Source organism: Elephantulus edwardii, unplaced genomic scaffold, assembly GCF_000299155.1.
Source record: "Elephantulus edwardii isolate Elephantulus edwardi_28Jun2011 unplaced genomic scaffold, EleEdw1.0 scaffold00014, whole genome shotgun sequence".
Classification (NCBI taxonomy): Eukaryota; Metazoa; Chordata; class Mammalia; order Macroscelidea; family Macroscelididae; genus Elephantulus; species Elephantulus edwardii.
Window position 1 is genome coordinate 3,680,054 of NW_006399764.1, and position 13,964 is coordinate 3,694,017.

The following is a 13,964-nucleotide window of genomic DNA, read 5'->3' on the forward strand; positions in this document are numbered from 1 at the left end:
CCAATCCCCAATCCCTTTGTGAAGAGGCCAACACACCTCACTCCTGGTCATGCCCCTCCACATAGTCAGTCATCTACTCTAGAAAAGCTGTACTGAAAGATAAACATTGCACTTCCTCTGTCCTGTGACATCCTCATCCTCTCTACTTCAATCCACTGTGAGAGTAAATGTGTGAAACCATTCCTTGAGTGATTTCCCCTCCATTGCTGACCCTTCATCATTCCAAGCAGCGTCTTTTTCCAAGAACCAGCCACTCCTAACTCCATGCTCAAAGTATGTGAGCCAACTTCACCATCCAGAAAACTCTGAATGCGTATCTTCCAATACAAATTTGAAGATAAAATATGATACATCAGCATAAAGAAGCTATAAAATTTCTAACAGAATTAGATTTTATATAATTTTGATTGTGCATGTATTTCCCACAAATGCATGTAATAATTATTTCTAAAAGTTAAAATAGCTCAAAGGAACTAAAATGTGAACAACTCTTTTAAATGTGTTATCATGACTATACCCCTCCCCCAATTTATATGTTTTTTAATTTGGAAATATTTGTTTGTATAAGAAAACTAAAGTTGTACACAATGCATATGAATTTGGATATCATTAAGTTATTACAAAAGAGAAACATAGGGACGTAACTGAAAATTTTGTTTATCATTACTTTCTGTGAGATCTGAAGGTTAGCATGTACTTGAGAGGGAAGAATCTTACAATGTTCTCTTTGTGAATTCTGAATTTTGCCACTATTCCTTTTTTTTCTCACCTATTCTATTAAGATTCGTACCAAAGCAGGACATAGTTTCTGCAGACTCTGAGAGTCTGTGCAAGTAATTATTTTAGTCATGGAGTTCCAGATTTTGAGAACAGAATTTTGAGAGAGGAATCATATTTTCAATTAGAGGACTCAGTCTATACAAGAAAACAGAGTCTAAACATCCAAATCTTAAAAGGTACTTAATGATTGTTTAATTGTCATTTTACCTCAATAAAACTTCACTTTTATCAAACTCATTACCATTGATTCAGAACCCAACTCCTATCTGACTCTCCAGTTGTTATTATTATTTTCTGTAGTACATATTTACTAAGAAATTATTTTTAGTCAGTTTTACTTAGTAGAAAATTAGAGAAAGAAAATGACATGGAACCAAATGTGAAGGTTCAGTGCCAATGAATAATTATGGATGATACTTTTGGCCAAATAAAATCTAAGCTATATACTTCAGTGAATTATATTCAGTACAAGTTGGCTAATTTTAAGTAGCTGATTACTTACCAAAGAGAGAAAAAGAGTTCTTATTAGACAGCACCATAAACATATTTTCAGTGTGCTTCTGTTTGAAGTAACCCGGGGTTTAGAATATGAAATGGATTTTTGCTTCATTTTTACACACTCACAAATGCTGTTTCCTTTTTAAATATAGAACATATGTCATCATAATATGAGTTACTGATATTTTTGTCCTTTCACATTCAAATATCTACTATAGTCACTATATTTTCAGTTTTTTAATAGTGAAACATTGTTGAAGGTAAAAAGCAGATATATTCCTTAGAAAGTTACATCCCAAAGTGACAGACCTCCTTCCTTGAAATGAAATATGGAGGAGAGCAATAGTAAAATGTTTTAAAAGTTATCTAAGCCCTTTATTATAACAGTGGGTTCAGAAATAGACATGTAATTCAAATAAAGTCATTAAGTCTCAGTGAAGCTTCTGGAAGGACTGAATTTTGAGAGAGAAATCATATTTTCAGCCACATTTCAAAATTAAAACACATTTCTCTAAACTGGGGGAAGCAGTTCAGCTACCACACAGGCCTGGACACAAACCCAACCAATGCCCAACACAGGGGTCCGGAAATGAGAAGACCATAATAGTGTGACATGAGAATTCACCCACTCCCAGGCTTTCCAGTTATATATGGTCATATCTCCCTCATTGCTTGAATTGGCTAGATTACGTTTTCTGTCATTCTTACCCAAATGTTTTCACACAGCCCAGGGGGATTCTGCAGCCCTGATTACTATTTTTGAGATAGGTCATTGTAAACAGAACTTTACTATCCAGTTGCTCAGCTTTTTTTCTTTGTGAAGCAAAATTAACAAAATCTGCTTTGAATCTTAAAGATTAAATTCAACCATAAAAACAGCAATGTAAATTGCTTAACACTGTTGTTGTTATTATTCTTGTTATTTACCATCAATCCACCTGAAACAGATAGCAACCCTATTCACAATATCTCTGAACCCTGCCCTATCCTGAGCCAGTCTCACTGTCTTCAACACACCTAACCCCATTTCCCCAGTTACTATGCTAGGTCAATCCATCTCACGTAGGGTCTTACTATCCCTTCATTGTCCCTCCACCTTTCCAAGCATGATGTCCTTCTCTAAGGACTGGTCTCTCCTATCCACGAGCCCAAAATATGTAACACATAGTTTTAAAATCCTTGCCTTCAAGGAGTAGCTTTGTTTCACCTTCGCCAGGATAAACCTATTTATTCTCTTTGTGGTTCATGGTATGTTAAGTGCTCTTCTCCGGCACCACAATTCAAAGACATCAGTTCTTCTGTCAATCTTGTCATTGTCCATCTTTCAGATGCATAATAAGTGATTGTGAAGAGCATGGTCTAAATCAGGTGCACCTTAGTCTCTAGACTGACATACGGATCTTTAGCAATTTGTAGAGGTCCCTGACAGCAGATTTCCCTCATACAATCTATCTTTTGATTTCCTGACTGCTAGTACCAAAAGTGGTGATTGTGGAGTTAAGCAAGCTGAAATTGTTAACCACCTCAATCTCCTCCATCTCTCCACTGCTGCCCAATGGTGAGAGTCTGTCTCTTTGATGTTGAACTTCAATACATATTGAAGACTGTAGTCCTTAAGCTCCTGCAGCAAGCACTTCATGTCCTCCTGAGTGTCAGCAAACAAGACTGTGTCATCTGCCTAACACTGCTTAACGCTTAAGTATAAAAATATCAGCAAAACATACTTTTCCTAAATTAATTGAAATTTAGCTTGAAGCATGTTTTGTTTGTCATTTACTAAGGTGACAGCGATCCATTTACAGGAATGAAAATTCTTTCAAGTATTTGCCATCAATGGAGGTAATTTTCTTGTTTTAGCATTGCACATAATTTCAAAAAATGTCTCAGAAATAGCCTTTCCTCTTCAGTATGTCAGGGTTGTTAGCAGGAAGCCCCTATGGCACACCTCTAACCGAAGGGCTAAAACTCTTGATGATTTGGATGCACCGGTGGCCCTGCAGAATAAAGATGGAAAATTATCTCCAACCTTACAATTTACAGCCTCAGAAACAATGGAGGCTCAGCTATGAGATGGTTCCAAATTGACAGCAATAAAGGTTATTGGTTATGGCACCTTAAACATGTCACATGGTCTGTCAAAAGTGAACAATGACAACCCCCTTAAAGATTATGGCATTAAAGGGTGACGTCTCAAGCACCAGCTAAGCTCACTCTAGCAGAAAACTTGCTTCAAAATGACTTGCAGCCTGGACTCTGGAAGCTAAGGATTTTTAGCCATAATTCTTTACTTAAGTACTGTGACACTGAAGAGTCATCCTTTGTTTCCAATTAAATAAATACTTCCTCTACCTCAGCTTCTCTCTTTCTTCTCAAAAATGCTCTGAATAAAGTTGCTTAAGAGTTAAATAGCAATTTCATGTTTCGTGTCTGGAACACAGTAATCAATAATTCCCACTGAACCAAAAGGCTAAAACTTCTTTGTCTTCCATTTGATTCGAAATAGTTACCAAAAAAAACCTTCAAACTCATCGCCATTGAGTTAAAAACAGCTTGTAGCTGACACCCCCATGGCCCCAGCAGGTTTTTAGAGGCTGTAAATCATTGGGAAGAATTGTCCATCTTTCTCCTGCAGGTCAACTGATGGGTTCCCACCAACTTGCCTGTTTGTACACATTTTCCAGGTACAGAGGAGCTAGGGCCATCTTTCTCCCTCAGAGCTTCAGGTGGCTTGAGCCACCAGAGAGGCACCATCTTTGGATTGGTTGGCAATCTCCAACACACTAGGCCACTCTGTTGCCTCTACCGAACAAAGATGATCAACTTCCCCCACTGCAGCTCTGTGGAGTAAGCTATGAGTGTGTTCTGAGCCCACAACAATGAATCAGTATTATAATAATTGCTAGCATCGTATAACAAGAGTTTTCCCCCCCTCATCTGTTTTATTGATAAAAAAAATGAAGCCCAAGGCCAAGAGTAATGTGAGTAGATAATCACATCAGTTCAATAAACAACTCATTGCTGTTGAGTCTGAACTGACTCAGCTGATCCTCCAGAGTATGCCAACTGAGGCTGAACCCTCAAATATGGAAACACCAGGGAGGAGGAACAGTTATAGGCAGGCACTAGTGACTGGAAAGTGGGATGTGAGAAGCACGAATGTAGGAAACTTGGACATTGTTAAGAAAGATATGAAACATATAAATATTGACATACTAGGTATTGGTAAAATGAGATGGATTGGCATGGGATATTTTGAATCTGAGGGTTTTCCATAAGCTGTAAAATAACGCAACAGAAGATTGATTTCCCAGCTTCCTTCTGCAGAGAAGCTGATGTATCTGAACCACCAGAGAGGTGTCTACTTTGGGTTGGCACTGCAGCTCTCTTCAGACTAGAGCACCAGCGCTCCAGATAATGGGATAGTAACTGATTGCACAGAACTAGTATTGATTATGAATGTATAAATATCCCTTGTGATCATCATGAAGTTAGGCACGTTTGTGGATGGCAAATCTGAATTAGGTGTAGACATGATACAATGTTTCAAGAACCAAAAAAACCATGGATGCTGGATTTTGTTCTCTTTTCAGCTACAGAATTGATTTATCTGTTTAAAGTGTCTACAGAGGCATCAAGAATCTATTTTGTAGGAGAGAAATGGTTACTTTGTCAAGGTTCGCATGCCACTCTATGTTGTTGTTGTAGTTGATTGCCTCCGAGTCAAGCATGACTCATAAGACTCTATGGACAAAAGGCCTGAAGCCCCGCTACAACTATCTACATTTATCAAAGTTCATAACCGTCTTTAAATACTGCTGATGAATGGAAAGTACCAGTATTTGGAATATCAAATTGTGTCATGGCTCAGTTTGATTCTCAAAATCACACATTGTTTTCCTTTCTGGCACCCCAGACCTTGGGAATGTGGATAATAGAAATATAATACTTTTTCTTTCCTTTTTTCTGTATCCTATGATAGCATTGTTTGAATGTCTAAATGCTAGACATCCTTTACCTTAAGTGTGCTTGGTTTGCAGAAGATTTTGGAAGCAAACTATCCATATAACATTTTGTTTCTTCAGTGAATAAGTTACTTACCCGCCCCTCATGGTAGCAGGAATTTCTTCTATACTGAAAGCAGCAAGTAACCAAAACTAAATAGATTCGCCAGCATGGTCCTTCTTATAGAGATTGCTGAGTTGTGGGATGTCTATTCAGAAGTAGGGAACAAGGCCAATGGCAATTGGTGTCAAACAACTGCTTATATTTAAATAGACACATGGCAGAAGCCGAAGACTTCTATGGCTCTGCTAACAATGCTGTTGTTATTAGACACTGTCAAGTAGAATATGACTCTTAACAACCTTATGGACAATACAGCTGCATCCTATCCTGTCCGGTGCCATCCTTCCCAGCTCTTATACACTTGTCCCCATTGCTCCAGTCACTGTGTCAATCTATCTCAATGGGAGTCTTCCTCTCTTTCACTGACCATCCATTCACTCAAGCATGATCTCCTTTACTAAGGAATAACTTCTCTTTGCAACATGGCCCAAGTATGTAAAGTGTTAATTCTGTGACTTTTTTGTTTTTTAGTTTTCTGAAATACATTTATCAAAACAAGACCCACTGATAGTAACTTCAACACAGAAGATTGGTGTTTAACTCTTCACTACCCTAGAATCTTGATAGAGCAGCAGTTTATGCTAAGGTATAAATAAGCAAAGTTTGGTTAAATATCTTCGTCATGGTTCAAAGGCATAGTCATATTCTTTATTAAAATGAATGTTTTGTGGTTTGGGTGAAAGTTTATGCTCATATTTTTTCACTGCATCTTTTATAATGGCAATTAGGACAAGGATTCGTCCATTATATTTGCATTCATTTTCTAGAATCCAAAACAATCTATGCACACCTCATTAAATTAGCTACAGAGAGACAATTTTTAGTGGTACATAATCCCTTATGCCACTTACATTGACACTTCCCTCTCTGGTGTTCAAATGAGGTCTTTCTAGACTGGCATATGGTTGACGGTTTTTGACCCTTACTCTCCCTTTATACAAGTTTCCTCTTCTCCCCCTCACCCAAGTGCCAGTATTTCTGGAAATATACTGGTGAATTCAATGCAGATCAACAAAATCTGAACTCTGAAATGGGTCCAAAATGTTACAAATGGAATAGTTAGATCCCCCAGTTTCCATAATATATGTTGCTGTTTACTCAAGTCTGAGAGTGTGACTTCCTGAGGTGAGGCCCCTCAGAACCCCTACAACAAACATCTTAGCATGACTTGGACTTTCTTTCACCTCTCCCCTCAGGGGAAGGCAAAGGAAAATTGATTCACAAAGAAGGGAGGGTGTGGCCTGAGATCACACAAGGGCCATGGAGGTCTGATCATTCCCTTTGACACTGGGGCGGAGACCATCCAAGAGTAGTCTAAGGGGAGAGAGAGAGTAAACTGAGGCTAGAGAAGGCCCTGCAGGGAAGGGGAAGGGCCCAGAGTGGAAGGGACCACATGATGGCTCAACCCGGGCATGCATGCTACCGAATGCCCTATTGTCAGCAATGACTGAGGCTCAGGGTGCAGTTGGGGTCAATGAGGACAGATGCAGGAGGAGTCTGCAGAATGTTGAGACCTCCAGTGTGTTCATTGCTACGAACACCACATGCCAGCTCTGTGTGTATAGTGTTACTAAAAAGCTAGAGAGGGGTGGCATAGGCAGAGCTTGGGTAGGCGGTAGGAAAGCAGGGTTCAGAGTGGAGAGAGGGGAATTGTGATGGAAGGACTTGGCCAGCAAGCCAGTGAGAGAAAGTTTACCCTTAGTCTCTTTTTTCTGGTTCTGAACTACCCTCTGCTCTGCTGACCTCACTGTTCCATCCCATTTCGGGCTGGCTCTTGAAGGTCCCTGTGATCTTCTTGCTGTGGGTAGGACCTATGTACCTTCTACCAATCAGATCTCCATTATCTGCTCAGCCAAGCAGGCTTAGTTGAGGAGGAAACTCAACATTGATGTTGCTATGCTAAAGCTCAGATGGGAAGGAGATGGGATCATGGTGGGATTGGTAGGTCAGGTCTCAAGATCCCAGGCCTGACTGCTCCAATCACTTCTTAAGTCCATCCAAGGCGTGGCAGCATTAAAAAATAAAACCCCCACAGCCTGAAACCCACAGCGTCCCTTTTCAGCAGGAAGTAGCCAAGAGAATACGCCGTCCCCTTTTCCTTATGACTCAGGGAGAAGTCTCTCTCAGGGAGGAGTGATAGGGAATGGCAAAGGACACACTGACAAAGAAGATTAATCAGAACTGGCTTTGACAAGCACTGTGGCATTTGGACAAGAACAAACTGGGAGGAGGGTAGAGAGAATAGTGCAACAATGAATGAATGGAAACCCAAAAATCTCTGTAAATGTTTATGAAAATTAATAAAATATAATTATAGAACAAAAAAACCCCCAAAACCCCCAACTCGTTCCCACTGAGTCAGAAGCAATCCATAACAGACCCTCTAGCAGATTTCCTCAAAGTTGTAAATGGCAGGAAGAGATTGCCCCTCTTCTTCCCCTTGGCGCATTTGAAACCCTAGAACGGTGCAGTGCTGCCTTTGGGTTAGTAGTGCAACTCCCTACAAACTACTCCTGGGGGGGCAGAATTAGGTCCTGGACAATCCTTAATTCTGGAGTCAGCTAGCCTGGGGTTAGAATCTGACTCTCCCACTTCCACATTCTCCTATCACCTGTGGCAAGTCACACATCTCTCTGACACTTAGTATCTTCATGTGAAAAGTGCAGAAGACCCTCTCCATCTCTCTCTCAGTGTGGTTGTGACAAGTCAGTGAAAAATTGGCCTTTGAAATACTTGACACCACGTGATGGTTGTTAATTGGTTCCAAGTGAACTCTAACCCATGGTTACCTCTTGTACAACCAAATGTTTTCTTTTCCAATGTTAAAAAAAAAAAAGTATATGGTAGCTTGGGAAAAATGAATTTTTTTTAAACTAATGCATCGTCAAAAATCTTTAGACTTTGCCTGAATGTATTGCGCCCCAGTGATTGCTGCAGCAGACACCATTGCCGAAGGTTTGTTTTGCCGATGGATAATGGCCAAAAGGATGTTATTAATGCACATGCAAAATGGGTATGGTTTTATATCATTGTATTTCCTCAGCAATATATCCCTTAAAATGTCTCCATTGAAATGCTTATTTGCCTCAAAATATGAAGAAGGCCAGCCAATGACAAAGATCTCAGTTGGAAACCAGAAATCAGAGAGAAGAGAATTCACAGTTAATTATATTAATTCTCCCACTCTTCCCTTTCCAAGCCTTTAATTTGATGGTGGATGTCAGATGTGGTACATTCATAAAAGACGGATAGTTAAACTGAAGCCCTACATACATGTTGATAAATGTGAGAAACAACTCATAGCTTTTATTATCTAAATACTGATTTTAAAACATATCTATCTTAGTAAAATCAATCCCACAATCTTTATTCTACATTACTGTAAATATATTCCTCCCTTTCTTGAGTTTATGCAGTGGTATTTTCAGGTTATTTAGAGGTTGTAAAGTGACTGACAAAATGACCACTATCCTCTTCCGTCCACCTGTTCTACAGTTCTTAGCTTAAACTATGATTTTCACTTTTAAACATGGGTTCTGCACCATGCGATACCATCTTACACCAGTAGCAGTGGCAAAGTTTAGCAGGGCATCAAGTAATAAATGTTGGAGAGGATACGGTGAGATGGAAACTCTTATACATTGTTGATGGGACTGTAAAATGGTACAGACACTCTGGAAGGCAGTTTGGCCTTTCCTCAAAAAGCTGAACATAGAAATTCCATATGACCCAGCTATCCCACTGCTTGGAATATACTCTGAGAGAAAGGGAACTGAAGCACAAAGAGACACTTGTACACCAATGTTCATAGCATTGTTATTTACCATAGTAAGAACATGGAAACAGCCCAAATGTCCAACCATAATGGAATAGATTGAGAAATTATGGTAAACACACAGGAGGATTAACTACTACAGAGCTCCCAGGAGCAATGATTTTGTCAGTTACTACCTAATTTGGGAGAGACTGGAAAGCATTGTGCTGAGTGAACTAACTCAGTCCCATAAGGACAAATGCTGTGTAAGAACACTATTGCTGAACATGTACTAAGATACAAGGTGGGGAAGAGGGAGCAGAGGCGTAAATACTTAATCATAGGGCCGCAAAATTTGATGGATGGAGGGTGGAATGGGTAGGTATGGGAAAGGAGAAAGATGTGATGTGAAAAATGATGTATACAAACTTTGCAAGTAAACCAGTATAAAATACATTTTTTTTAATAAAAAGGAAAGGGACTCTAGTTGCATTTAAACCAGCTCTGGAGTTGCACATGTTTTTCTGAAAATAGCATGTTGACCTTCAGGGAGGACTAGCAAGTCACAGCTAAGGTTGCACTGGAGAATGTTAATTAGCATTCTCTAAGAAACATTGAGAGGCAGAGATTGATCTTTGCACTTAGAGCGGAATAGATGGTTTTAGCAGAATTTATAACTGTAATGTCCAATAAATGGAAGGACATTCTTCTAATTTAAGTTAAAACTGTTTCTTTTGTAGGAGGAACATGCACTTATTTGCACGCAAAGAAATTGTTTTTCCTAGTCACAAATACTGCTATGTATAAATCGAGCTTTGCAAGGAGAGGCTTATTTCTGATCAATAATTATACACTACAAGATAAACAGAGATGGAGTATATAAAAGTTTCTGTAATGCCATTAAGTGATTTTTTAACCTCTAACTACATCGCCACCATACGATATTTACAGTCTGAAGTTGAAGAATTGCCTACAGGCAAAGATTAATTGAATGCATTTAAACTGATTCTTAACCCTGCTGAGAGAAAGGATACAAGCTGCTGAGATTGTACAGTGAGCAGATTCTAGAATTATTGTTCCTGTTTCTCTCAGCCCATGTGTTAGCCTCCAACCATCTGAAACTTTGTATTTTTTTTTCGTTCTCCCTTTGAGTTGTTCAATATTCTGAGCTGGGCATGAGACCCTTCTTCTAGTATGCATATTGCCTTTATAGACCTAATCACCTGTTATCGCATTTCTTAAGTGTCCCGTTTTAGCTATTGCAAATTTTCACGATCGCTCCTAAACGTATTTTGCCATAAGATGCTATCCCATCCCATTGCTTGACAATTTCCATTGCCAAGAATTTATTTTCTTCTTTTCACTAGACTAAATAAAGCTTTTATTTTCTTTTACGAATATTATTAATCTTTGATGACTATAGGTACAATAACAAGTCACACATTTTCAACATGTCTCATTTCAGTAGTATTGATCACATTCTCCAGAGTATCTCCCTGTCCTTTTCCAAGTATTCTATTATCATTAACATAAGCTCACTGCCCTATAAGTTTCTCACAGTTTTCATAAAATTAAAAATTAAAAAGTTTAAATAAAAATGAAGTTTAGCATGTAAATTCTAGGAATAAATCTGTCCTTAAAGGGAACCAACAGAGTGTCAGAAAAAAGTTTTTTCTCACCCCCTTTTTTATCTCTATTCTTACACAAACAAATAACACACACATTCATTTATGTCCAGAGTTTAGTTTTGAAATGTCTAATGGAATTTTCATCAATGAATTGTGAGATATTAGTAGTGTGAATTCAGCAATTGCCATTTTAATTTGTATATCAGTTCTCACTGCCATGGTGTGTTTGGTTCCATCTCATAGTGAGCGGCCTTCCATTATGCTTCCTCGTGATAAATACTAGCTGGAGGGTAGCGTCCATCCTTCTCTCTCAGCACTGCTGGTAGACCGTAACTGCATACACAGGCAGCCTATGGTTTAGCAGTGCAACTCAATGGAGGCTTCGTTTGTAATGTATTGTGTGGCTAATCAAAAGGTCACATTCTTCCTGTCGTTCAGATCCACCAGCTACTCTGCCCGGAAAAAAGTGGAAAATCTACCCTACTAAGATTCAGAGCCTTGGAATACTAATGGAGAATCTCTATCAATCAGAACTCTAAAGGGACATTTTAAAACATTAACACATCGTGGAAATAGCTAGTAACCTTCCATCTGCAGTTACTTGTTTTTCTTCACTTCCTTTTTAAAAATATTCTATAACGGAAATATTTGTTTTTAACCTGCTTATAACTGAAGTGATGGTATAATATTTTAATATTAAAAATATGTAGAGATCTGCAGTTTGTATTTTACTTTTATCTTTCATTTGTCAAGAAAGTGATTCAGCTGTTTCTGACTCCCATAACGAAGACAAAAAAATGCTTATTATTCTTGAGAAGAAAAAATAGTAAAATATCCAAAAATATAATCCTGACATGATATGACGGGCTGCAAAATTAGCTCATACATCATTTTAGCTTCCAGCAGAAAACAGTATTGTTGACAAAAAGATTCAAAAACATAAGGACGATGACATTTTTCTCAGTAGTGCTTAGGGGAGTAAACATCTTTCAACAGTACAATTTTGCATGAATATTGCTAAATGTCATGTTGTAAGGTCATACAAAATCTTATTTGTGGTAATCAAACTACCCTGGTAAATTTGCTTTTATATTTATTTTATTTCTATATAACCTGACTGAGATGGATTGACACTGTGACTGTGGCAATGGGGGCAGGTGTGTCAGAAATGGTGAGGTTGGTTCAGGGCAGAGCAGAGTCCAGAGCTCTTGTCCATAATGTTGCTATGAGTCACAGGTGATTCAACGACTTATAACAGCAACAATAACACACTCTATATTAAGTATTTCTTATCTGAAATATTTTTCCAATACTTTTACACGAAATATAGCCTTAATTATCAGAAATTGCAGTTAGTTTGAGAAGAATTAAAGATAGAATTCTGCTCTGGAGACAATCTTGGAGCATGTCAAAGGTTGTGAGGACAGAACAGGGCAGGGAAAGAGTCCACTCTGTTGTCCATAAGGCTGTCATGAGTCACATGACTTGATGGAATCTGACAAGAACAATAAAGGATGAAGATATTCTTGGCTATACCTTTCTATTTTATTTTACTTGTATCCAGAACCAACATCCATAGTTACAGGACTCAAGAACTTTAAAAATGTACTGTATTAGAAACACTTGTTAACTATGGCCTCTCTAGAGTTCTAAAGAGTAAGGATGGCACATTAAAAAGTAAGGTGCCCCTGCTCTAAAACATGATGTTTCCAATTGCTTCCTATGCATTTAAAAATTGGACAATGAATTAAAAATTAAAAGCAAAACACAAAGAACTAGTATATCCTAATGGGGATGTGGCAGAGTATTGAATGTTCCATGCAATGTTAAAAGGACACACAAGGTAGCTCTGGTGTAGTGGCAAGAAGCTTCACTGCAATCCCAGAGGTATGTGGTTTGAATCCACCAGAGAAGAAGGAACAATCTCTTCCTGTACCAGTCAAATCCAATTTGATGGTACACGTACACAATATAATAAAATAAAATAAATTTTAAAAAGAACAAGCAAATAAATTTTCAAGGAAATGAAACCAGAGTGCTTCTTAGAGGCAAAGATGATGAAACTTTTTCTCTATTTTGAACATATTTTCAAGAGGAATTAGTCATTAAAGAGAGATAGTATGTTGGGAAAAGTCAAAAAAAAAAGAGGAAGGGCTGTGTTAGTGTGCGAGGGTGGCTGTGGTGACTACGGGACTAATGAAAAGCTGCTAAAGTTCCTGTGGAAACGAAGTACAATTTCGAAGAGCATAATAGATGGAGAAGAGAAAACTTACGGTGGCTGTGAAGGCCCAGATGCCATGCATGTCAAATTGATATCTTCTGATGGCCATGAATTTATTGTAAAAAGAGAACATGCACTAACATCAGAAACAATAAAAGCCATGTTGAGTGGCCCAGGTCAGTTTGCTGAAAACCAAACTAATGAGGTCCGTTTTAAAGAGATCCCTTCACATGTGCTTTCAAAAGTTTGTATGTAATTTACCTACAAGGTTCACTACACTAACAGCGCCACTGAGATTCCCAAATTCCCAATTGCACCTGAAATTGCACTGCAACTGCTGATGGCTGCGAACTTCTTAGATTGTTAAATAAAATAAATTATAATAAACTGTTAAAAAAAAAAAGGAGGACACTCAGTGAAAAGAATTGGCACAAAGACTAACACAGTGGATTTGAGCATTACAGAGATTCTGAGGATAGAGCAGCATAGGACAAAGTTCAGTTCTGTTGTTCTTAACATCATGATGAGTTGTCCTCAACTTGATGGTACCTAACAATAATAACAACATATCTTTAGCTGTTCAGGACACTTGGAGTGATAGTATTCTGGATGTAGTAATGACATTCCATTGATAGAAACATAATCTGTACCCATCTAAGTTACACTAATTTATTAAATCATTGCTGAATCCTCATCTTAATTATGTGATTACAAATTTTGATTGATTTTTAAATTCAAGCTTGACGAAGACTTTTTGGCATTCACTCTGTATCATGGAATATACTAGTTTCTTTCACTTGAAATAGAACCTAATTAGTTAGCACTTGAATAGGAAACAACATGTCGACTATTATTTTGCCAACAGAAATTGAGAAAATTGCCTTGGAAGTTTTTTTGAAGATGTAAAAACATGCAGAATAAGATGGAAATATATGGCTAAGTGGTATAATTTCTGAAG

The 13,964-nt window shown here is 38.1% G+C and overlaps 1 pseudogene; it reads left to right on the forward strand.

Annotated features, from left to right (window-relative positions):
- The first annotated feature begins 13,040 nt into the window (after positions 1 to 13,040).
- Positions 13,041 to 13,373, forward strand: LOC102864108 (annotated as a pseudogene).
- Positions 13,374 to 13,964: the final 591 nt, after the last annotated feature.